Source organism: Topomyia yanbarensis, chromosome 3, assembly GCF_030247195.1.
Source record: "Topomyia yanbarensis strain Yona2022 chromosome 3, ASM3024719v1, whole genome shotgun sequence".
NCBI lineage: Eukaryota > Metazoa > Arthropoda > Insecta > Diptera > Culicidae > Topomyia > Topomyia yanbarensis.
In genome coordinates this window covers 235658151-235685570 of record NC_080672.1, presented here as the reverse complement: position 1 = coordinate 235685570, position 27420 = coordinate 235658151, and the positions used below count along the sequence as shown (strand labels likewise).

The following is a 27420-nucleotide window of genomic DNA, read 5'->3' as shown; positions in this document are numbered from 1 at the left end:
TCAGTCTATTATTAATGACATTGTATCTGATCTTGCTACACTCCTAGAATATTTTAACGGGAATCACCTCTCCATGAACCTGACAAAAACAAAGTACATGGTTTTTCACTCACCACGGAAAAAAGTTTCACAACATGCGGATCCATGTGTCGGAACATTGCACATTGAAAAAGTTTCATCATTCCAATACTTAGGACTTTATTTAGACCCATGTCTCTAATGGGACAGTCATATACAGCATGTAGCTACCAAAGTCTCATCATTATGCGGCCTAATGAGAAGGGTGCGTTCTTTTGTGCCTAATAACTCATTGCTGCGATTCTATATTGCATGCATTCAGTCAATAATTCAATATTTGATTATAGTCTGGGGTCATGCTGCTAAATCGAAATTGGAAAGAATCCAAACATTGCAGAATAGATGCATTAAAGTAATCTACAATCTGCCCACCTTGTTTTCTACAGTTTCACTTTTCACTAGCTTACGCCACAAAATTATCCCCATTGTAGGTATACGCGACTCTCAGTCTATCATATTTGTACACAAACACAACCACAACCAGAAATTCCATCACAATCTTGTATTCGCGGCTCGGGTAAACATTCAGAACACTAGAAGCGCAAACGAACTATTGAGAAGCAGTGCATGTTCCAACCTTGGCCTTGCATGCATTACATATCACGGACCATCTAAATTTAACGTACTTCCCATAGAATTAAAAGCTATAACAAACAACATTCTTTTCAAAAGCAAGCGTAAGCAGCATATACTGAGGAACGTAAACGAATATATATTTTAAGCGTATCAACCATTCAAACCTGTAGGTTTTTCTGGCTTCTGCTAGTTTTTCCCTACTTCATAAGTTTAAATTTGCTTTAATTTCCTTTTTGTTTTAAACCACGTTATCATTAAGTTAATAATTAAATTTTTGATTTAAATTAAGCTTAATTTTGTGAATCCCTTCAAAGGAACTAAGTTCCACTGGGATTTCATATTATTTTGTTTGTTGTTTTGATCTCCGCGTTTCTTTTTGTTTACTTGTTGTGTCCATTACCAGGGGGCTCTCTGTGTGAGCTCTTTGGTATGGGGGATAGTGGAGGGTATTATAAAAACCTGTTTTAATGCACCTAGCGGTGCAATTGTGCCTTTCTCATTTCTCTAAACTATGGCACGGAGGCTTTTTATGTTCAACATAATTGTGGAAATGTCCATTACATTCTTAGTACACTTTGCACTTATACACAATGGCATGCCAGCCACGAACTTGATGAGCTACGTGTCGACGGTGAAACACTTGAAACAAAAAAAATATCATATTCCATTAGCCTAATCAGCATTAGATCAATGTTATCTGCTTGCTAACTCATTTTGTCATGCGGGGGTGGGTATGTGAGGAGGGCGAAAGTCCCATTAACCAGTCAGCTTCAAGACACGAACGCGTTCGGTTGTATAATTGATTGCGAATAGTTAGCAAAACCAAAATCGGTCCCGATTAGTGTATTTTCGGTAGATTTTCTATTGTCGAAGTGCGTAGTTCACATAAATTGGCATTGTGGCAGTCGTGGAAATGTTTTTTGCGTGATAAAGCATAGGCACAAGCGTTGAAAAGTGTTTTTTAAAAATCAAAATTACATGTTGTAAGTGGCATCAAAATCCGAAGAAAAAAGTGAGAGAGATAGGAGAAAAAACCTGTGTGGATAATATTACCAGGTAGAAAAGATAGGAAGAAAAGACCCACGATAGCAAAGTGGGCACAAGTGTGGTTGTGTGTGGCTCTAGAAAAGCTCTATAGTAAAAAAGAGAGAAAGAGAGAGTGCGTCGCACTCACGAGAGGAAATTGCGCATCAACCGAAGCTTGGTGCTTCTCGTGATGCGCACGTGAAACTGGGCGATAGGAATAAGAGGCTGTATGGATAATATTACCAGATAGAAAAGTGTGGAAGAAAAGGCCCACGAGAGAAAAGTGAGCACAAGGGTGGTTGTGTGTGGATGTTGGGCCAGAGCTATAGAAAAGCTCTGTGGTAACGAGAGAGAGAGAGAGAGTGTGTGTGTGTGTGTGTCGTTGCTCACGAGTGATAACTGCGCATCAACCGAAGCTTGGTGCTTCCCGCACCCCTTTTGGTAAGGTAAAACTGAGGGCATCGAGATAGCGGTAAGTGAGTTACTACGAATTTATTTTTATGCGCGCGGCGCTGTTGGACGGCATCCGACCTATTATAATTGCAGCATGAGAGGTTATAGAAAAAGCATAATGTGTGGCGGAGAACAGAGGGAAGTTTTGTTTTCTCCTTCTGGCTCGATGGTGAGCGCTTTAATCCATCAGCTAGAGAGCAACGTCATGGCATTTCAAGCATATTCTTTTTCAGAATGCGAATATAGGATATTGATAGCAGATTACATTGAGAATAGTCGAGAATGTTTTATGTTATACTGGGGAGAAAAGTATATAGAGATTGCAGAGAATATTAGAGAGGGAAAAGAGGGGGCAGATATGGAGATGTTGCAAGCTACCGGAGAGCTATTTAGAGTGTCCATTAGCATAATGCAAGACAGTGAGGAGGTGTTCAATGTAATGCCCATAACGATGGAGGGACGTTCCCAACCAGTTCCCGAACTGAGAGTTTTTTTCAAACATGAAATGGGAAAGGACGCTTTTGGCAGTGTATCCAAAAAGGTGGAAGGAGTGAGAGAAATGATGGATGAATGTTACGTACAAGATCCGCCGGATGGAATGCGAGAAGTGCTGCATGATTGCATTTCGAATGAACGGTTGATACTAGTTGGGGAACGAAATGAGGGGAGCCAATTAGAAGAGGCTGTGGAAAACAAGTTGCGACGGATAGAGGAAAACGCAGATAACTCTACCCATAAACATTCAAACGAACCATTTTGTAACGAAGAGGCCAAGTATTACTGGGTGAATGAGTTTAATTCGCGGAATAAACTAAAGGTAAAGGAAATCGAGAAGGATGGGAATTGTTTAATAAGGGCATTATTAGATCAATTAGCAGAATCGAAGGCAGAAAACCAAATTGAGGAGGAAGATATAAAAGCATTTAGAGAAATGATAGCAGACTATATCGCAGAGCATCGAGAACGTTTTGAGGTCTATCTCATTGAAAGCTTGGAACATCAAGGCTTTGAAATTTTTTTAGAATATGTAAGAAGAATGGGAACATGGCTAGATTTTGAAACATTAGTGGCAGCAGCAGAAATATTTGATAAGTTTATAATTATCTATCAAGAGGATAATCCGAGCCTCCAGATCGGTGTAGAAAAAAACAACGATGAAGATATATTGAGAATTCTGTACACGGGTGAAGTTGTTAAAAACCACTACGACAGTGTGGTAAATGTCTTAGGAAATAATGAGATTCCGATAGGTGGGTCTTCAACCATAAATGCGGGAAGACGTGAGAAAGATGCAAGTGACAGAAATGAAAACTTACAGAACCAGAGGAGAGAAATGTCAAAAATGGCGAAGCAACAGCTACAGGAAGACATTCAGGCTAGAAGTAAGAGCCTAGAAAAGAAGGAAGGAAGACATAGGATTACCAACACAAAGGATAGATGCAAGAAAGATGCAGATAAAAGAGAAGCGAATGACATGCAGATAGGTGGTCCGAAGCTAAGTAAAACCGAGCAAGATCTTCAACGAAGCCGTGTGGAAGGAAACAAGAAACGCAGTGATAGTACCAAGACAATTGAATTTAGGCGTGAAAAAACAGGTTTGTTAAAGATAGGTTCCTTGAATGTAAGAGGTTGCAAAAGACAGGAAAAAAGAGAGGAGATCGATGATGTTTTAAGATACTATGATGTAGATATCGCCGCATTGCAGGAGGTCAACACCGATGGGAAAATTATAGATTCACGTAATTACAAATGGCTTATAGCAAGAGAAGGCCAGAACAAATCAAGAGGATTAGCCGTTTTGATTAAGAAGGAAGCAAACATAGTAGTACAAGATATAAGAAAGGTAGGGCATTCAGCAGTTTCCGTAAGATTGCAAGTGGAAGGAGAGATGGAGCTCGTGCTAGTGAATGTACATGGTCCCAACAAAAAAGCGTTTAATTTTCTGTCCAGTATAGGGGCAATCGTAGACCAAAATCATTTAAGAGATAAGTTATTACTAGTAGGAGACTGGAATGCACAAATCGGTAAGGATTCAGTGACTGAAGAAAATAGTAGATGTATAGGTAAGGAGCTAGGATTCAACAACTGCAATGATAATGGAGAGGAGTTCAAAATGTTTCTTCATATACATAAGCTTATAAACATCTCATCTATGATTGGAGTCAAAGTAAGGTCAACTTGGCGAGTTAGAGACAAGGAAAGTCAGATAGATCATATTGTGAAGCCAGTAGATGGAAAGGTAGGCATCAGATATATAAGAGGTATATGGACGAGAATTAACACAGACCATAAACTATTATTGGCAGGAGTACGACTTCCGAAAATGATTAAGAAGCAGTCCAAAGAGAAAAATCTCGTAGTACTAGATGCATCAGCTCTTAAAGAAGAACAAATAAAGAAAAGATATCATGAAGCATTAAAAAGTCACGAAATGGGAATAGATCCAGAGAAAGTAGGCATAAATGAAGCATACCAGGCTATAACAAATAAAATGAAAAAAGCATCCAATATCGCCTTGAGTTCTTCAAGAGTACCCTTGACTCCAGGAAGAAAATCGGCATTAAATAGACTCAATAAGGCACTTAGTTTGGCTAATAAATATCCGGATATGCTCCCATACAAATGGAAGGTGAGGGACAGGAAACAAGAATTTCAAGCGGCAGTAAGAAATCACAATGAAACTGAGGTACGAGAGTTTTACATGAAACTGAACGATTTCGACGCAGCAGTTAGAATACGGAAGTCGTACCAGTTCATGAAAAAGTTCACTAAAAGGAAACAGGCGAGAAATGCCTACATACCAACCAGATTATGGGGAGAAATTTTGAAGGAAAGTGAGGGACCGAGACTGGAGCTACTGGAAGAGCAAGACACATGCCCCCTAACTGAACCCCCAACGATGGATGAGATGAGTGAAATTGTTAGGCATTCATGCAATGGAAATCGGCTGGGGCAGATGGAGTACGGATGGAGTACATCAAGTATGCGGATGAGGAAACCATGGAGCAGATGATGGGAATTTGGAGTAGAATTTGGATGGAGAATGTGATGCCGAAGGATATGACTGAATCTATTCAGATACCAATACCAAAAATAAGCAGACCTAGAAATGTGGACAATTTCAGAAGAATTAGCCTATGCAATGTAGGATACAAGCCATACGCTAAGTGGATCAGGAAGAGGCTAAAGGAGTTTACGGGAGAATTGGATCTATACCAGGCGGCGTTCACAGAAGAGTTCTGGAATGCTGGAAAAAGCTTAATCGCAGTAACACTCGATATCAGAAAGGCATTCGATAACATCAGTTTGGATAAATTAAAGGATGTTTTGCTAAAAATAGAAGTGCCATCGCATATAATTAACAGAGTGCTAAATTGTGTGAGAGAAGATAGGACAAGAGTACGATGGCAAAACCAGTTGTCTGAAGAAGTGAGTAGAGGTAAAGGCATAAAGCAAGGTTGCCCTCTTTCCCCTTTTTTGTTCAACCTTATAATGCAGAGCGTCCTACGAAAAGTTGCCGAACTCGTCCCAGATATACACATGATTAGGGAAGGATCATTTAAACTCCCGTGTATACTAGCATTTGCAGATGACCTACTAATTCTGGCGGAAAAGAAAGAGGATCTAGAGAGGATTATCAAAGCTATCGAGGAATGCTTATCGGAAGTCGGGCTGGACATCAATAATAATAAGAGCCAAATCCTTATGAGAGTGCCGAATCCCGCAGGAGCCACACCAGATACGATGATGCTGAATGGCAAGCCGTATGAAGTAAGTGATGCAATTAAGTATTTGGGAATCCACCTGACTCGAACGCTTGATCGTCCGGCCACTGTAAGGCAAAGATGCGTGAATGCAGTAAAGGCTGCGAAAGTGGTTGTGGAATTTTGCAAGAAATTCAAACCCGCATGGGAAATTGGACGCCTTATTTACAACACAGTGATAGCACCAGCAATGCTATATGGGACAAAAGTTTCAACACTAACTAAAAGGAGTAGACAACAACTGGCAAAGTACGAAAAGTTGATTGTGAAAGACATCTGGATGAATTGTAGGAAATGCGACAACAGAAAACTGAACGTTAGGAAAGAACTCAATGGTAAGACCATAAACCGGAGAGTCAGAGTAGGAAGGCTCAAATATTACGGACATATTATAAGACGAAATAATAAGCACCCGTTGAAACTGGCATACAAAATGGAATTCGAGAAGAAGAAAGAAGGTCGCCCCAGTTATACGTGGAAAGACTCCTTGACTCAGGATTTCAATAAATTCAACGAGATAGGAGGGAAACAATGGGAAGATCTGGCTAAGGATAAGATGAAGCTTAAACAGAAAGTGGAAGAAATCTACAAAATGGAGGACAGTGAAATCTCAGATGGAGAGGAGGAGGAGATATAGACAAATGAAACCAGTACAGTAGATATGAAGGCGTAACAAAAGTCAGCCAAGAAGGAGCTAATCGTAAGCAAGTAGCGAATAATAGAGACGATGCAGTCCGAACTTGAAAAGGAGATATGCGTAGGGTATGTATGAGTATGTAGATGTCGACTTAGGGTATGATTGGACGAATGTGAAAATGGGAATGTGTATAATGAAACATGGAATGCGAGAATGAGCGTGAAGCACAGAGAAAAATACAAAATACTACAGGAGAAAAATAAGGGACATAATGTAGCTAATAAATGAAAAATAATGTCAATAAATGTATTCACGTGCAACAATAAGAAAGGAAGATTTGAAAGTTATAAAATTGGTTAAAACGGCAAGAAATCAAAAGATAGAAATAGGCTTTTTAACGATAGATAAGCAAAAAAAATCAACGAATGCCACAATGCTGAAACATATTTACATTAAGTCAAACATCTTGAAGCTGGCTCCAAACACAAAAAACATAATGCACAAATAAGAACAATAATCATATTTATAATAGGTACAAATTCGTAATACAGAGTCGTAATATTCTAACCGCATGCATTGTTCAGTGCTGTACGTCCACATGGATTATATTGTTTATCCCACAGATGCCTTATAAACCCTTTAATTTTCACCAGCTATCCTTCAGTACATCAACTAGTTTGCTATTTGAACCACCATATCAATCATAATTCTACAATACACGCCAAATTTTATCAAATTTTCAATAATTCAGACCCCGAGGCAAACCATTTCATATACATTTCTCCAAATTAACAAAATGATTCACAGTTCTATCCATCCCAAACAACAGAATGGATTTTACGATACGAGCATTATGGCATGGCCCTACAAGAAAATACCTCTACGCCCAACAAATTGCCAACGAAGTGGACCAGTGGGGGACGCAAACTGGACAAATTCTTATTCTTTAGAATGATCTTAAATAGTACCACACAGTCCATACATTATATTTTATTGTTATAACTATTAACATCTTACTACTTGCACTATAGTTAGGTATTATATGAATATATTACATGTAGCATACTGTTCTTACATCGTGATCATTGATACATATAATTGTATAGTAATTACACATTAATTCCTACCATCAGATGGGGCCAAAGCAGAATTTTATTTTAATTTCAGTAGTAAATATTACCGACAGACAACCACCAGAGAATGATCCCGGACTAGCCAAAAATCGCGTCAGTAGCCGGGGTGATTTTACGTCAACAGATAATATACATCCTAGCCGCACACCTTTCATAAGTCATTATATTATTTAAAACGCATGCTGTAACATAAGACATTGAGATTATTCGGCGCATTCATTAACATGCTGCTATATACCTATCATAACTATAATTAGTATTCGATTAAACTTAATTGTACTCTGCAAGCTAGTAGCAAAAATTCTCGTAGTACTAGCATTTCAGATACTGTTTAAATTATATTCAAAATTTTCAGGTAGTAGTTATTAAATGAATTGTTTTTTAGTTTATATTTACGATATCCTTATAAATAACAGACAAACTAAAATACAATTCTCTATTTCATTCTAATCTGCCATCGAAAGGACACTGGTGGATTATCATATCAGTCAACGACAACCATAAACTTTTCTTTTATATATTATCTGCATCACTCACCACATATCATCGAGCTCATCGACCTGATACATTGATTCAAGCATATATAGTCAACAGGAATTACTATTATATTTTACAGGAGAGGTGCTACCTACCGATGAAGTTATTGCTATGCGTAGTTATACCTGGAGATACCATATTCAAAATACGTGACAGTTGGAACAAGCTTTTTTAAATGATTATCCATTATAGTAACCGATTAGTTTGAGCTGTATACCCAAATTTTCATGTAAACAATTGTTGTGATTAAAAATAAAAAAGATGAGAAGGGTTTGTGCCTACTGGAGAAGGGGTTCAAAAGGAACAACACTCCAGCGGGCTTTTCCCTACTCCAAAAAAAATATATCAAATCATAATATTCATAAGCCCATTGTTTATTGTACCATACTAAATTACTCAAGCCATATGCAATATTTTATACAACATACATTAAATAAACTACATAACAAATGCGGGGAAGGAATTGGGAGCAACTGGGTATCATTCGAATTGAGGACTGGACAAAGGAACGTGGATAGCCAGCCTGAGTCACTTGAAGGAAACTTCAGAAGGTCTGATATGAGATTGACGCACCCTTCTCAAAACAAACCATCAGGTGGGTTCAAGCACGTATAGCGAGGTGTTTTATCCTTTAACTGGATGTTATTGTTGGAAGGGAATCCTTCTGATCACGTATCCGCACAACCCATTTTGACCTCCTTCATCAACAGCAATAACTTGAAGGTTTCATGGTAAAATATGTCGGAACTACGGTAAGTCTACCCGCATTCACTGGAAAAACCTTGAGCTGATGGTGGCTTCATATCACATCACATCACATCACATCACAGGGCGAAAGTCCCATGAACGAACGACTCCCCAGCTTAAATTGGTATGCTTTGTGATATAGTGGTGGTTTAAAGATGATGGGGTTGAAAGGTAGGGGTATGAGGGCTGGATGGGGTGGTGGTCTGAGGGGTGATTTAAGGAGATTTTTAAAGGAGGGGAGTGAACAGTAGAGGGGGGGGGTGTAACCCCTCTCCGTAAACCATTAACTACGCCCCTGTTACAAGCCAGAAACCTTACGCGAGTCGAAAAAAAAATTTGGCGGGGATTAGGTTGACGTTTTTCAAAGTGATTGCATAACCTTTCTATATGAGAAAGGCAAAAATGTGCCAAAATCCAAAAAAGTGAATCGTCGTCAAATTTTTTTTTCGAGTTTGCATCAAATCTCGACGTTTCATGCACCTTGAACACATTTAGCATCAAAAATAAAAACTCTATTTTTATTTTTTCCTATAGTTTATATGAGAAATTTCTGTGTGGCCGCACTCTGAAACCCGTAATTCCGGAACCAGAATTCCGATCGATCCAAAATTCAATAGCAGCCGATGGGAAGGTTGCACCTTTCATTTGAGACTAAGTTTGGGCAAATCGGTCCAGCCATCTCTGAGAAAAATGAGTGACATTATTTGACACATACGCACATACATACACACACACATACACATTAGGGTGGGGCAAAATGATCGTTTTTTCAGCACAGCACTTTTTTGGTTCCTTTTGGGGTCCTAAACAACTGTGCAAAATTTGGGGTCGATTGGTGTTGACCCGGCGTAGCGCATTGCGTTTGAAATTTGTATGGAGATTAGTATGGGGAAACCTACATTTTTGCATTTTTAATTCTACAGACTACAATTCTTCCTATAGTATGCCAACAAATAGATAGAAGTGTAGTCCAGGATATGCTGAACAACTTTGCCGAAGGATATATGGTGTTAGAATGTCTCTAAGCCGAGTTATAGCTGTTCAAAGTTCAATACATCGAATTAAATGCCAAAAATCATTTTTATTGCCAACACTGCGGGTGTACCAATGGTATTTCATATAGCATTCCAAAATAACATTTTTTATTTTAGATTTACCACATTGGTATGTTTGGATGAATTATTCAAAAGCCTTAGCTCAATTTCATGAGGTAGTTGAGCAATAGGGCGTAATGAGGGGTGATGGGGGGGGGACTTAAATATGTAGAAATTCGAACTGAAGTGTTGTCGAGTTGGAATGTTCAGATGAATTATTTCAAAACATTTACACATTGTCCTACGCATAATAGTAACGATGAAATAAAACATACTGTATCCATTTGCCTTGACTTTTATCAATAGAAGTTATGTTACAGACTGAATCAAATGATGTCGAGTTAATATGTCAGAGGATTATATTTCGGTATAATACGCATGATTTGATAGCATGCTCATTTCTATGCTATTCGATCACGAGGCGTGAAGCTAATTTCTGGATTTCAACATAAAATCTACCAGATCCCTACATCAATTTTTGCTTCAGGTGATCGAGCAGCATCGAAATGAGCATCCCATCAAATCATAGTACGTATTAAACTGAAATATAATCAATGCAATCCTCTGACATATCAACTCAACATCAATTGATTCAGTCTGTAACGTAACTTCTATTGATAAAAGTCAAGGCAAAAAGATACAGTATGTTTTATTTCAACGTTACTATTATGCGTAGGATATTGTGTAAATGTTTTGAAATAATTCGTCTGAACATTCCAACTCGGCAACACTTCAGTTCGAATTTCCACATATTAAAGTCCCCCCTCCCTCACCCCTCACTACGCCCTATTGCTCAACTACCTACGCTCATGAAATTGAGCTAAGGATTTTGAATAATTCATCCAAACATACCAATGTGGTAAATCTAAAATATATAATGATATTTTGGAATGCTATATGAAATACCATTGGTACACCCGCAGTGTTGGCAATAAAAATGATTTTTGGCATTTAATTCGATGTATCGAACTTTGAACTGCTATAACTTGGCTTAGAGACATTCTAACACCATACATCCTTCGGCAAAATTGTTCAGCATATCCTGGACTATACTTCTATCTATTTGTTGGCATACTACAAGAAGAATTGTAGTCCGTAGAATTAAAAATGCAAAAATGTTGGTTTTTCCATACTAATCTCCATACAAATTTCAAACGCAATGCGCCACGTCGCGTCAACACCAATCGACCCCAAATTTTGCACAGTTGTTTGGGACCTCAAAAAGTACCAAAAAAGTGCGGTGCTCGGTTGATGCGGCTATTATTACGTTTTTCCATATAACAATGCCCCACCCTAATACCATCTGAGTTGGAAACACCGTGCCGCACGGTATCAACAACGCGCATTCGTGAATTACACACCGTGTTTTTCCGTGTTTTTCGCGATAATCGCGGTCCAGTTTACGACGAATAGACGAGTGAAGTGATTCTGCAGTGAATAACAGTGAAAATTTGGTGAAAATCGATAAAGAAACGGCTGAAATAAGTGGATTTTAGTTTTACCCACGCGTACAGTGCGTATCAACAAATTTTGACGTTACAGTGTGTGCCAAAAGTGTTGGAACGGTCAAATTGGTGAAATCGGAAAAAGTTAGTTTTTCTTGGCGAATTTGAAAAAGTGCACTTCTGTTGGCTACGTAGAAGCGGAAAAAGGGTAGTTGTGATTCTGCTTGCCTACAGTGTGTCCCAAAATTGTGGGAACACCGAAAAATTCGACGTTGAAGGGGCAAATAAGGTAAGATCTTTCCTTTCTTCACCTTTTTTGTCCATTTGGGGTTGGTATCGGGTGACCGTGCCACAGCGTCTTTACCAACGTCCAGTGGTGTAATCCAAGATGGCGGCCGCTAGTAGCGGTGACCCGGGAGGGTCAAGTAAAAGAAGATTACCGGAATACTTGGACCCGACGAACAAATTCGGTGAATTAACGTTCCTGCAGTTGACAGGTAAAGATGGTGTACCATTACCAAGAAACCCGTTTATCATTGGCAAATCGGTTGAGGTTGCCGCTGGAGGTCCAATCGAAGGTGCGAATACCGAAGCTCAAGGGACACGTTATACCCTTCGAGTTCGGAACCCTGCCCAAGTAGTTAAATTGCAGAAAATGAACCAGCTCATCGACGGCACTGAAGTAGTGGTTGAAGCCCATCCGAATTTGAACGTAAGCAGATGCGTAATTTCCTGCTACGATTTGATTCAGATGGAAGAAAAAGATGTTCTAGCAGAAATTTCAAACCAGGGAGTGACTCGTGTACAGCGAATTACACGTAAAGAAGCCGAAAAGAGAGTGAATACGCCAGCACTCATCTTGACCTTCTGTAAGACCACATACCCGGAATACGTGAAGATCGGTTTGCTTCACGTTCCTACTCGTCCATATTTCCCGAACCCGATGCTCTGCTACGGGTGCTTCAACTACGGCCATACACGCGTTCGCTGTCCTGGTCCTCAGCGATGCTTTAACTGCTCGAAAGAACAACACGGCGAAGACAAATTTAAAGAAACTGCATACTGTCGGAATTGTGAAGGCGATCACCAACCAACGAGCCGCGAATGTCCTGTTTATAAAAAAGAAATGGAGGTCATAAAAATAAAAGTCCGCGACAATCTAACATTCCCGGAAGCACGTAAACGAGCTGAACATCTGAGTAAAGGCAGCTATGCTCAGGCCACAGCACAACCGAATGAGATCCTTAGCAAGCTGAAAGAGTTAGAGCTAACAATGAAGAGGAAAGATGAGCAGATAGCAAAACTTCTGGCGGAGACCAAACGCAAGGACGAGAAAATTGAGCAAATGATGATGTACATCCATCAGATGAAGCAACAGTTCACCAACCAAGAAAAACCACAGCACTGCAAAGAACAGAAGCAAACGAACCAGCCAATAGGACCAGTGACGAGATCCAGGAATAACTCACCAGCGGTTAATACGGATTCGAAACGAGGACGACCGCAGAAACAACATACCCCGTTCAGCAAACCCACGACAACCTCACCGAGCCCACCACCAAAAAGAACCGCTACCACTACCACCAACAAAACCATGGATTGTTCAGACGATGAAATTGAGTTTACCGAGACGCGTCCTAACCAGCCTCTTCGATAATTCTCAGTTTCATCACCGTTTGGATACAGAAGACAACCCACGCATGAATTTTGACAACGAGATAGATCGGTTTGGAAGTGAGGAATGTGTAGTACTCCTTCCAACGCAAGCACAGCAGGATGAAGGAACTATCCGGGCCGTCATACCCCAACCCGTTGATTGTGAACTCACCTCTGTGGCCGATAAGGACACCGATATCACCGCTCCAACCAGAAAATCAGTAAATCAGAAGACCCCGATCAACAAACAAAAGGAAACCAGCAGACCTACACAAAGCCTCTCCCCAGTGTCGATCGCAGTCGATAATTTTGGACAAAATAGTGTAGTTTGTACGACAGCGGTTGGCACTGTGGGGCTGGACCTTCGTCAGGTCAGTTCCAAAAATATCAACCCCCGTGCAGATACTGCTGTGCTTAACGTTTTCACAGGTTCGACTGACGTAATCGATCATTCACCTCATCCCATGACCTCACCCGGAGAAGGTCCATCGAGATACCCGTACCGAGACGGAACAACACTAGCTTCAAAAAGGCAATCAAGGAAAACTACACTAAGTCTTTCCCCAGTGCCGGTTGATGTCGGTAATTCTGGTAGTAATCGTGTAGTAGTTTCGACATCGGCTGGCACTGTGGGGCAAGACGTCTCACAGGTCAGTCAATACACCGAGAACCGTTCAGCAGGTACTGCTCCGCCCACTATATTTGCAGGTCTTCCGCTAACCACCAAAGTCCATCCATCATCTAATCGCTCATCTCTTTCACCTGATGTTGGTACATCAAAACAAACGCGTGGTTTGATGACTCGACAGCAGCAGATCCATAAACATCATACTACACAAAGCCTTTCCCCAGTACCGGTCATTGTCGGTAGTTCCAACGATAGTAGTGTAGTAGTCTCGACAGTGGCTGGTACTGTGGGGCAAGACGTCTCACAGGTCAGTCCTACTCTCCAACATTCGATAATGGAAAGTACTGCGGAATTATTCTCCGTTCCAGATGCGACGGCTGCACCATCCCGGTTTGGGGAAGAAGAGATGAAAGTAGCTTCCCCACTTCCAATCATGGAAGGGACTGATCGGGGGGAAAAGGACTGTCCCTACCTCTCAGATACACAGTCTTTGCAATTCTCCTCCCGACTTTCCGCCGGTGAACCATCATCGAGTGAAAGAGCACCAACACGTAGCAAATCAGTAGAATCGGCATCATCATCCGCTTCAAACGACTCCTCCTGTTTCGCGCTGCAATGGAATCAGCGTGGACTACGAGCAAATATCGATGAATTAAAACAGCTGGTTGCGGAACATAATCCGTGCATAGTTGCGCTCCAAGAGACCAAAGCCAACAAAGCAGTTGTAGCACCGGACTTCTTGGGCAGAAAATACAGTTTGCTCTTGGAGTCCAAAAGTGATCATTACTGGCAACACGGCGTCGGACTAGCAATACGAGAGGGGATACCGTTTGAACGAGTGCAAGTTACCACCAGTTTGCATCTTATCGCTGTACGAATTCACAAACCGATCCTGGCAACAATTGTGTGTATATACGTCCCCCCAAGTGCCCAACAATGCCAATCTGCGTTACACGACCTCTTCGAAGAGCTGGACGGACCAATAATATTCCTAGGCGATTTCAATGCCCACCACTTAGCGTGGGGGTCAAAATCAACTAACGCGCTCGGTCGGTTCATCGCAGAGACCACTCTGACAAGAAAACTTGTTATTCTAAACAATGGTTCACCCACTCGTCTCGATCCGGTCTCAGGCAATACGTCAGCCATCGATATCTCATTCTGCTCTGAAAATCTGGCCAGAAGGCTTACTTGGCGAACACTACCGGATACATGTAACAGTGATCATTTTCCGATAACAATCTCCATACCAGGGTGGTCATTACTCACAACAACACGACGCAAGTGGCTTTTTGACCAAGCAGACTGGCCTCTATACGAACAAACCACGATCAACTCAATCCGCTCAGATGTCGAGTGGGATATTGAAAAGTTTACGGAGAAAATAGTTGAAGCAGCCATCAAGTGTATACCACGATCCAGCGGTCGCGTTGGTCCCAAAGCGGTTCCATGGTGGTGTCCCGAGGTGAAAGAAACTATCAAACAGCGACGCAAACATCTTCGAGCCCTACGTCGTATGCAGACCAGCGATCCTGAAAAGCCCGCAGCCTTAAGAAGGTTCCAGGAAGCGAAAGCAGCAGCACGGAAAGCGGTTAAAACAGCCAAACAACAGTCCTGGGAGGATTTCGTGGAGAAAATCTCACCGAACAGCACGACTGCTGAGCTATGGCGCACAGTGAATACCTTACGTGGCGGCCGACATCAGCACATGTTGACACTCAGGCGAGCGGACGGTTTTACAGACAATCCCGAAGAAGTAGCGGAGGAATTGGCGAGACACTACAGCGAAAGATCTTTGACATCCAGCTACCCACCACTTTTTCAAAAGAAGAAGCAGAAGGCCGAACGACAGCGCATGGAATTTTCACCCAACTCCAACGACGTCTACAACAACGACATCACCATCGACGAACTCTTATGGGCGCTCGATAAAGGGAGGAGTGTATCTACAGGTCCCGATATGATAGGGTATCCGATGCTTCAACGACTTCCGTTATCCGTGAAATTGATCCTACTCGAACTACTAAACAAAATATGGCGGAACGGCGAATTTCCTGATTGGTGGCGAAATGCAGTTGTCGTGCCTATCCCGAAACCGAACTGTAATGATACCGGACCAGCTGCCTTTCGGCCGATATCGCTAACAAGCTGCATGGCAAAGCTGTTTGAACGGATCATCAACCGACGTCTGATCACCGAGCTAGAATCAAGTGGGCGACTTGATAAACGACAACACGCTTTTCGTTCCGGATGTGGTACGGATACGTATTTAGCTGAGCTGGAAAGATCGCTTCCATCAGTAGACGAACATAGTCTAATAGCTACCTTGGACCTCTCAAAGGCGTACGACACGACATGGCGACATGGGATTCTGCTTACTTTGAAAAAATGGCGTATACGTGGCCGAATGATGAGAATGCTGCAAAGCTTTCTATCTGAGCGGATGTTTCAAGTATCGGTAGGAGGAAAATTGTCATGCACCCATCGCCTGGAAAATGGATTACCGCAAGGCTCCGTTTTATCAGTAACACTGTTCCTTGTCGCAATGCAGCCAATCTTTAGAGTTGTACCAAACGGAGTAGAAATACTATTGTACGCGGACGATATTCTTCTCATCGTACGAGGCCGGAAAACGGAAGCGTTACATCGAAAACTGCAGGCCGCTGTCAAGGCTGCCGATAAGTGGGCAAAAAATGTTGGTTTCGCGATTTCGGCCGCAAAATCATTCATTTTTTATTACAGTCCCAATGCGCGACGTAGCCCTTCACGCAACATCACCATCGATCGGGTCGTCGTGCCATACACAAACCGACTGAGAATTCTCGGTGTTACACTGGACCGCACACTGAACTTCAAGGCACACTGCAAGATGGTGAAGGAGGCATGTGCATCGAGACTACGAGTTATGAAAGCGATTGGCGCCCATCTTCCGCGTGGTAAACGGGTAACTCTGCTACAAGTTGGCTCTGCAATTGTAACTTCGAAGCTACTGTATGGAATAGGTCTGGTAAGCCGGGGAGGCGAAGCTACCCTCCAAACACTTGCGCCTACATATAATAAGATGATCCGTTTCGCTTCTGGTGCCTTTGTGACTAGCCCCATACAGTCAATTATGGCTGAGATTGGTGCTCTGCCATTCGAGCTACTGGCGGTGCAATCCATTGCGCGAGTGGCTATACGCCTATTAGAAAAAAAACGGAAACAATTCGAGCTTCCCCCTTGTTATTCGAGCATCTACTCGTATCCAGGAACTGACCGGTAACACCCTACCAACTGTAGAACAACTACCCAGGCGAAGTAATCGTGTGTGGCATGCACCAAAACCGTCAATTGTCTGGGATGTGAAGAAAGCAGTACGTGCCGGCGATCCTCCTGAGAAAGTTCGGCCCATTATCCAGAACATTCTATCCAGCCGATTCCACCAATCATCCGTGTTATACACTGATGGAACCAAATGCGAGAACACAGTGGGTGCCGGTCTTTATAGAGAAGGAATGGGACGGATGCGCAGCCTTCCACAACACTGCAGTGTCTTTTCGGCAGAAGCTTTTGCTATCCGTATGGCACTAACAGTCCCAAACATCAAGGATTTGGTAATCCTCACGGATTCAGCGAGTTGCCTGTTGGCCATAGAGACTGGTAAATCTAAGCACCCTTGGATACAAGAGATAGAAAATATATCACGCGATAGATCTGTTCGGTTTTGCTGGATCCCTGGTCATGCCGGCATTCAAGGCAACAACGAAGCCGATCGACTGGCCAACGAGGCGAGGAGTCAAGCAGTTGTCGACATACCGATCCCAGCGGAGGATGCCTTAAGAGCTGTGCGATCATCCATACGACAACATTGGGATGAACAATGGTTTGCTTCCCGAGACCCAAAACTCAGGGAAGTCAAATTTGATACGTACCGTTGGAAAGATCGCGATAATGGGACAGACCAGCGTGTGCTAACACGGCTGAGGATCGGCCATACACGATTAACACACGTTTTTTTGCTCAACAAAACGCCTCCTCCTATGTGCGACTGCTGTGGAGTGATAGTCGACGTCCGTCACGTGATTCTTCGGTGTAGAAAATACGACGATGCTAGAAGGATGCATGACATAAATTCGACGAGTCTGGGAGCTGCTTTAGGCAACGACGCAGACAGCGAGAAGAAATTGCTAAACTTCCTTAAGGAAGCGAATTTATACAAACAATTGTAAAGTATAGAAATTAACATTATTTGTGAACTGAATTGTACATTAAATTAGAAGCAAAAACTGACCTTCGACACGAATGCACCGCTCTTCGGTGTAAAGTGTCATAAATAAATAACAACAACAACAACCCACCCTAATACACATACACACACATACAGACTTTCCGATCTCGACGAACTGAGTCGAATGGGATATGACACTCGGCCTTCCGGGCCGGGATTAGGTTGACGTTTTTCAGAGTGATTGCATAACCTTTCTATATGAGAAAGGCAAAAAAGGTATTTGTGAAGTTCCGTTCTCGACATGAAAGTTTCTACGCTAACATAGAGTGCCTAGTTACTCTAAAGGTAACTGCTACAGTACCACCTACCAAACTCGATGTGAAAGAATTGAATATTCCCAGTAATATTGAACTTGCCGATCCTGCTTTCCATGAGCCACGAAAAATCGGTTTGTTGGTCGGAGCTGAACTATGTTTCGACCTGCTAAAGCCTGGCCATTCAATTATCGCTGATAATATGCCGCAACTAAGGGAGAACTACCTAGGATGGGTGGTCGCTGGAGTAGTCCACAAGCCTACCGTGACCGAACCTGCCATTCAACATGCAAACCTGGCTTCAATAGACAGAGTAGAAGAAATGATGCGTCAGTTCTGGAAGATTGAGGAAGTTCCTGGTGCTACAACGCTGTCAGCCGAAGAGCAGTCATGTGAAGCTCATTTTTTATCAACATCTGAACGAGATCAGAGTGGACGATTTATCGCCAGACTTCCATTTAAGGATACCTTCAGCCAGTTGGATAATTGTCATGCATTAGCCCTCAAGCGATTCTTGATGTTGGAAAAGCGGTTGCAGCGTTGCCCTGAACTTCGATCGCCGTACATAGATTTTATGCGAGAATACGAAGCACTTGGACATTGTAGGGAAGTGAAGGCAGTCGTCGATCCAATTACCAAGTGCCGTGTAGTTTTCGACGCTAATGCGAAGTCTACGGCATCCGCAATTTCATTTAGCGACGTTCTTAAGGTAGGCCCTATTGTGCAGCGAGACTTGTTTTCCGTCATGTTGAGTTTCCGGAAGCATACCATGATATTTTCGGCGGATATAAGCAAAATGTATCGCCAAATACGCATGGCTTTTGAGGACACTTGCTACCAACGAATTTTCTGGAGGGAACAACCCACACATTCACTTTGAGTTTTTGAATTGAATACGGTAACGTATGGAACTGCATCCTCTCCGTATCAAGCTACTCGATGCCTAAACTTGCCGAAGAAGAAGCACCTGAATTTCCGATCGCCGCTCGCATTCTTAAAGAGGATTGTTATATGGATGACATATTGTCTGGTGCTGACACCGTCGAAGAAGCCATCGAATATCAACGTCAGTTAAAGGGATTGCTTGCCAGAGGTTGCTTTCCCATACATAAATGGTGTTCGAATTCCGTCGAATTTTTAGAACACATACCGCTCTAGGACCGTGAAAAACACCTAACTCTCCAAGAACATGGCTCTAACGAGGCCATCAAGATTTTGGGACTATTATGGGATCCAACCTTTGATATGTTCCTAATCGCCCATCAGCGTCGACCAGTATTGGCTCAAATTGAAAGGGTAACAAAAAGAACAATCTACTCTGAAATCGCAAATTTTTTTGATCCATTCGGTTTGCTCGCTCCGTTCATCGTCATGGCAAAGCTTCTGGTACAGCAACTTTGGAAGACAAATGCAGGATGGGATGACATCGTGGAGGAGCAGTTTCAGCGAGCGTGGTTTACTATGCAAGAAGCATTGCCACAGTTGAACCTCATCAAGGTGCCACGATGTATTACGTTTCCAGATGCCATTGGATACAAGATCCATGGTTTCGCGGATGCCTCAACCGTTACGCTACGGCGCATGCATCTACCTGCGCAGCATGTTTGTCGACGGTCCGGCAAAGTTAAGACTCATCAGCAGTAAACCTAAGGTTGCCCCACTACACGAACTCACCATCCCAAGAAAGGAATTGAGTGCCGCTTTATTATTGACGCGTCTGCTAGATAAAGTGATTCCAGCCATTCAGATGCCATTTCATGAAGTAGTACTTTGGTCCGATAGTACAGTCGTTTTGGCATGGATGAAGAAGCCTCACGCTCGCCTATAAGTATTCGTAAGAAACCGCATCGCTGAGATCCAGAAAAGTACTAATGGGTACAAATGGTGTTGTATTCGATCAGAGTGTAATCCCGCCGATGTAGTATCGAGAGGACAGCTTCCTGAGGAACTAAGACGCAACAAATTATGGTGGAACGGCCCAGCTTCCCTCAATGTTATTAACTATGAAGTGGAGGAGGATCCAGAAGAAATCCCGGAACAACTGCTCCCAGAGATCAAGATGTTAGTTGCACTGCCAGCAATGAAAATCGAACCTTTTCCATTATTTTCTAAGTGCAATAATTTCCGCAAGATTCAGCGTATCATGGCGTTTACGGTTTTCTAACAACTGTCGGAAACCTCAACCCTCAGAACACATACTGTCACGCCATTTGACCATCGATGAATTGCATCGGTCCACGTTAGCCATTTACAGGGTGGTACAACAAGTACAACTAGCTGACGAAATTGAGCGATTTCAGGCTAACAAACACTGCAGAAAGATTGGAAACTTACGCCCGTTCTACGAGGATGGGCTGCTTCGTGTCGGGGGCCGATTGGTCCACTCAAATCTACCGTTTGCATCGAAACATCCCATCATTCTACCAGTCAGGGACCCAATCACAAGGATGTTCATCAATGCACAACGAGCTACTCCATCCTGGACAAGCATCACTTATTAATGTCATCCGACAACGATACTGGCCACTGAAGGCTCGTTCCATTGTGCGTCAGATAATCCGTAAATGTGTGAAGTGTTACCGTACAAGACCAGAAACGTCCGTTCAGCTCATGGAAAATCTTCCTCAGCCACGAATCGTACCGTCTCCGCCTTTCGCCGTAACTGGTGTGGATTACGCTGGTACGCTCTGCGTAAAGCAAGGAACATGCCGCCCAAAGCTCGTGAAGGCTTATGTAGCTGTATACGTGTGTATGACCACGAAAGCAGTACACCTTGAAGCAGTATCTGACCTGACTACTGATGCGTTTCTGGCGTCATTAAAGAGATTTGTCAGTCGCAGAGGCTTAATTCAACAACTCTATTCTGACAATGCTACTAATTTCAAGGGAGCCAACCACGAGATGCATCAATTATATCGCCTATTTCAAAATCAACAAATGCTTGACCAATTACATCAATTTCGTGCACACCGAGAGATTCAATGGAACTTTATTCCTCCAGACGTTCCAGAGTTTGGTGGGCTTTGGGAAGCGGCAGTAAAATCAACTAAAACTCATCAGAAGTGTGTCGTCGGCAATGCTAGACTGAAATTCGAGGAAATGGCGACAATTCTTACTGAAATTGAAGCTGTGCTGAATTCGAGACCTTTATTCAGTATTTCATCCGATCCTGAAGATTCACAGGTAATAACTCCAGCACATTTCCTAATAGACACAACCGCGTAAGAAAAATTATCGGACTATGCCAAATCTGCGCCCAGGTATGATCGTTCTCGTTCAAGATAAGAATCAACCACCTTTATAATGGAAGATGGGACGAATTACCGCTGTGCATCCTGACGACGAAGGACTGGTACGTGTGGTGGACGTGTTCTTTGACGGCGCGACTTACCGACGCCCAATCAACAAGGTGTCCGTGTTACCCATCGAAGACAATTTCAAGGAATCATCATCGGACAACCATATTGCAACGTAGTTCCAATCCAGGGGAGTATGTTGCATCCGTCACAACGCATACGCATACCGTGTAACTACTAATAACAATAAGAAGAAGCCGAACTAATACGCCACTCAGCAGTACTATCAATTGAGCCCAGGTAGCTAGCGTAGGACCAGGTAATTTGTAACCGCGATACCGCGAGCATCATCAACAAAGGGAAATATAAGCTAGTGAAAAAGTAATTTTTTTAGCGTTTCATCTTTATTTCGCCGCCAGCCAGCGAACAGGTTCGAGTATCGCCTAAAGGGTCCTTTTCAGGACCAAAAGAATTAAATTCCATTCCGAAAGCGATTGCTCTCCACCACCATCGAGAAGTTTTCAGTTGACTTGCAGAGAAACCCAGCGATTTCTACTGCGGGCTCAACCCTCCACGATACCAACCGTTCCCCAGTCGGAACAGGTATCATCATGCCACCCAAAAATACAGTACATATTAGCATGGGTGTAACGTTAGTTGTATTTGCGGATCAAGATCACTAATGATCATTCAAAGCAGCTATCCCCGGGCACTTTCCAATTTCCTAAATTAACCCATTATTGCCCAACCTACTATATATAGACACATTCCACCCACTTGTATCGCTTATCTCATGAAAATATATCTGTTATTATAAGTAAAAGTTGTTCTGAAATATGTTGGTATAGGTGTAAGGCTCCCAAATCACAGATAAATAGAATTTTTTCAGAAGAATTTTATGACGGTCAGCAATGAAAACCAATAATACATTTATGGCTCGTTTTGATAATTGATATGATTTTTCCGTACCACACCGGTAGATTTATGGTCCTTCAATATAAAACATTTTCCCAAAAAGTTGAAAAAAATTCCATTTTGGCATTCGGCGGACCCCCCGTGCATTGAAAATGCCCAAAACTATTGATTTTCGACTGCCAAAAACTTGTCCTACAATATAAAACATTTTCCTAAAAGTTGAAAAAATCCATTTTGACACATCGGCGGACCCCCTGTGCATTGAAAATGTCCAAAACTATTGATTTTCAACTGCTAGCATTCCGATTATTTTGCATCCCTACATGTGTGCTGGTTCACTCCCAAAATCATTTGGCTAAACCATCAATCATCATCATGCATCTTTTTTATCGTATGGTAATTTCGGAAGAGATATAGAAACACGATTATGACAAGCGCCAAATTTTCGAGTGATCGAATTGTGCTATTTTGTGACAATGAAAAAAGAGACAACAGTCCCAGCGTGTTGGTCTGCTATAAACCAAAAAGCTTATAGCAAACCACCAGATGTCTCTGAAGACATACGTAATTCCTACACACTTAAAAATATTTACATCTCATAAGGTGCACATAAAAGGAGCGTCATAATTCACTTGAATTTACATTCAAGAACATGTAAAAATGCGTTTTGTTCACAATTCTCCATCTCCATTCAACCGAGTTCTATATCAAAACAGATACAATATTTACATGTCAAAACATGTAAAATACCATTATACGACAAACAAAATACGTCGCAATGTTGTTTACGTCAAGTGTAATTTTTATTTTTTCTAAGTGTGTATGCAGATCAACCATAATCATTAGCTAGGTTCTTATTTTGGGAGCAAAACTTTTCCTACCATAGTTTTTTTTTCTGTGGCTTCGGCTTGTGGTTTTAAGATTATTGCACATATTTCATTTTGATTTCCACTAGTTTTGGAAAGTATGCCGAAATGTAATGATGGATTATGCAAGAAGAATTTTGATATATATCTATATCTATATATCTATATATATATATATATATATATATATATATATATATATATATATATATATATATATATATATATATATATATATATATATATATATTATATATATATAATATATATATATATATATATATATATATATATATATATATATATATATATATATATATATATTATATATATATATATATATATATATATATATATATATATATATATATATATATATATAATATAATATATATATTATATATATATATATATATATATATATATATATATATATATATATATATATATATATATATATATATATATATATATATATATATATATATATATATTCTATATATATATATAATATATATATATATATATATATATATATATATATATATATATATATATAATATATATATATATATATATATATATATATATATATATATATATATATATATATTATATATATATATATATATATATATCGAACATCCTAAAAAATTTTGGAACTATGTGAACTCGAAGAGAAAGCTTTCCTCAATTCCATCTAACGTTTTTCTCCCCAATGTGGAGTCATCAATAAGCGATCAGTCTACTTTCTACTACTGGCGCAGTCAGACGTACAATCGAGCCACGTGAACAACAGGCCTCTCGATCTGGTGTGCATTGTCTCGAGAACAAAGGAAACATCGGACTATTCTTGTCATCATAAGTATAGTTGACGAAAAAGCTCTACTCCGACCCAACGCTGCGGTCGTTGACTTTAAATTTTGTTTAAAACTACCGAGTTTTAGTGAAGTGGAATACCTTCTGAAGGTAAAAATGCAACATAGACTTACGGAAGTATTGTACCTTCAGTATCATCATCTTCGCAGTGCAGTGTTAATATCATTCAACACGTTAGCACAAGCAGAGCGTTTCGTTTTGAAGAACAACTTAAAACACGTGGTTGAAAGTGACAACGTGGGAATCAAGATTCCCGTATTTATTGAGAATGATTTTATAGATGTAAGGTTATATGACCTATCGCCTCGTACCCCTCTTGAGCCAATTGCAACATGCATGTCGCAATACGGAGAAGTAGAATCCGTTACACCTGATACTTGGAGAAACTTCTTCCCGGGTACTCCTAACGGCGTTTTTGTAGTGAGGATACGGGTTGAAAGGCCTATACCCTCCTACTTGACAATAAAACTCAAAACTCACGGAACTACAATTATGCAAACTACGCTATGCACCCATGAGGGGCAAACTCCTACGTGCAAGTATTGCAATCAGACAACTCATCATGGACAACCTTGCGCGGAAGATGCAGAGGAAGACGCATCTCAACCGATTGCCAACTCATCTACGGCAAACCAACCAAAAACAGAGTTTTCAATACCAATGCCTGAACCACAAACGGTGGCCAAATTTGTGGCAGCAGTTGCACAGACCATAATGACAACAACAAGGAAAGCATCCAGTACCACAAAATCAACTGTAAGCACCATTGCCAAGGATAACAATAACAGTGACGGATTCACGCTGGTCAACAATAAGTGCAAGAAACAACGAAAAACATCTGATCGCGGACACCAAGCCGGCTTCGACCTGGACGTGAAAACAAAAAAGAATTAAATGACCCCCCAGATGCAGATTGCCTGCAAACCCCGCGAAAGTAGGTCTCCGCTCGCAATAAAAAGTTGCGCGCACGAGATCCAGTATTATAATAATATTTGCTTATATTTTTATTTTTACATTTGTAAACATATAAAAGATCCACGGCTCCGTTAAGCTACCGCTATGAGCCGTGCCAAATAAACGAATCATATAAAAAACAATAAGCGATGAGAAATGCGAATTGTTTGCTACTCATTTTTCGTCGATATTTGCTGCGCAATCGGTTACGTCATCAGAATTGGATTTAGCACTATTAAATGTTCCAGGTAACCTATTAGATTTTGATAGCTTTGAGGTTACACCTGCGATGGTTACAAAAGCCACAAAAAATTAAAAAGTACATTCTCGCCTGGCCCTGGCGGCATTCCTTCTGTGGTGCTATGCCGTAACATTGGTGCCCTTGCAGAACCGCTATGCAGAATATTCAACCAATCGTTCGCTGATTCGAAATTTCGTGCAATTTGGAAGCAGTCGTTCATGGTTCCTGTCCATAAAAAAGGAGACAGGCGTAATGTAACGAACCATAGAGGGATCACCAGTTTATTTGCGGCATCAAAAATCTTCGAGATTATTGTGAGTGGCATTATTCTCGAGAGTACCAAAAGCTACATTTCTAGCGACCAACATGGATTCATGCCTGGACTATCCGTCACAACGAATCTTCTCGATTTCACTGCTACCTGTTTTGAACATTTGGAGCGCGGGACACAAGTTGACGTTATTTACACCGATCTAAAAGCAGCGTTTGATTCGATTAATCATGATATTCTTTTAGCTAAGCTATCCAAGCTAGGTGCATCGGAGCGTTTTGTTCAATGGCTGAAATCTTATTTGACTGGTAGGTCTCTTCGTGTCAAGCTCGAATCGAGAACTTCGTCGTGTTTCATCAACACATCTGGAGTACCACAGGGCAGTAATCTCGCCCCACTACTGTTCGTGTTATACTTCAATGATGTAATGCTGTTACTTGCACCAGGGTGTAGACTTGCCTACGCAGACGATCTAAAGCTGTATTTTATTGTGCGTAACATCGACGATTGCGTTCGCCTCCAATCAATATTGAATCTGTTCGTTGATTGGTGTGAACGGAATAAGCTGACCGTAAGCGTTCCAAAGTGTATGGTTATGTCCTACTACCGTCTCAGGCGACCACTAAATTTCGACTACACTATCAATGGCAAGGTTCTGCAAAGAACTGATCGATTCAGTGATCTGGGAGTGTTGCTCGATCATAAACTTACTTTTAGCCTACACCGTACAGCTGTCATCGCAAAAGCAAACAGGCAATTGGGGTTCATCTCGAAAATAACGAAGGACTTCACTGACCCGTACTGCCTGAAAGCTCTCTACTGCTCGCTCGACGGCCAATTTTAGAAAGTGCCTCAGTAGTTTGGATTCCTTTTCCGTTGAATTCGATCTTAAGGATTGAAAGTGTGCAGCGTAAATTTATTAGATTGGCCCTGCGAAATCTAACATGGCGCGATCCTCATAATCTTCCACCATATTCTGATCGCTGTAAATTGCTGAACATAGATACTCTAGATCGTCGGCGGAGAATTCAACAAGCGGGATTTGTTGCCAAGCTGCTGAATGGCGAAGTCGACTGCTCGAAACTTCTATCGTTGCTAAACATTCGAGTGCCACCAAGACCTTTATGGAAAGGTTCTCTTCTCGAGCCCCGGTTTCACCGGACAACCTTTGGTTATCACGAACCGATAACGGCAATGATTCGCACCTTTACGACTGTTGAGGAGATGCAGGAATTTAGTGAGTCGTCCTCCCGCTTCATCGGACGGATTCGGAATAGTTGCAGGATTTAGGTTTAAGTTTTATATATATATATATATATATATATATATATATATATATATATATATTATATATATATATATATATATATATATATATATATATATATAATATATATATATATTATATATATATATATATATATATATATATATATATATATATATATATATATATATATACAGGGTGTTTGGTTCATGGTTAAGAATCTCTCGGGAGGTGATAGAATGCCATATTTGGAGAAAAAAATTGTTCTACACATACCATCAAATCTCAACCGTTACAGAGTTATTGAACTTTTTGTGTAAAAAACTTATTTGTCTTAAAATACCTCTAATTTTAAAAGTATACTTTGTATTTTAAATATTAAATCAGTTCCATTCGAATGGTGAGAAAATTTCCTATTGAATGGTGTTCTCATATA

The 27420-nt window shown here is 41.1% G+C and overlaps 1 protein-coding gene across 4 annotated transcripts in view; it reads right to left on the bottom strand.

Annotated features, from left to right (window-relative positions):
• Nucleotides 1-27420, bottom strand: part of LOC131690293 (kinesin light chain-like) — a 676695-nt gene that overhangs the window by 230238 nt on the left and 419037 nt on the right. The window lies entirely within an intron of this gene.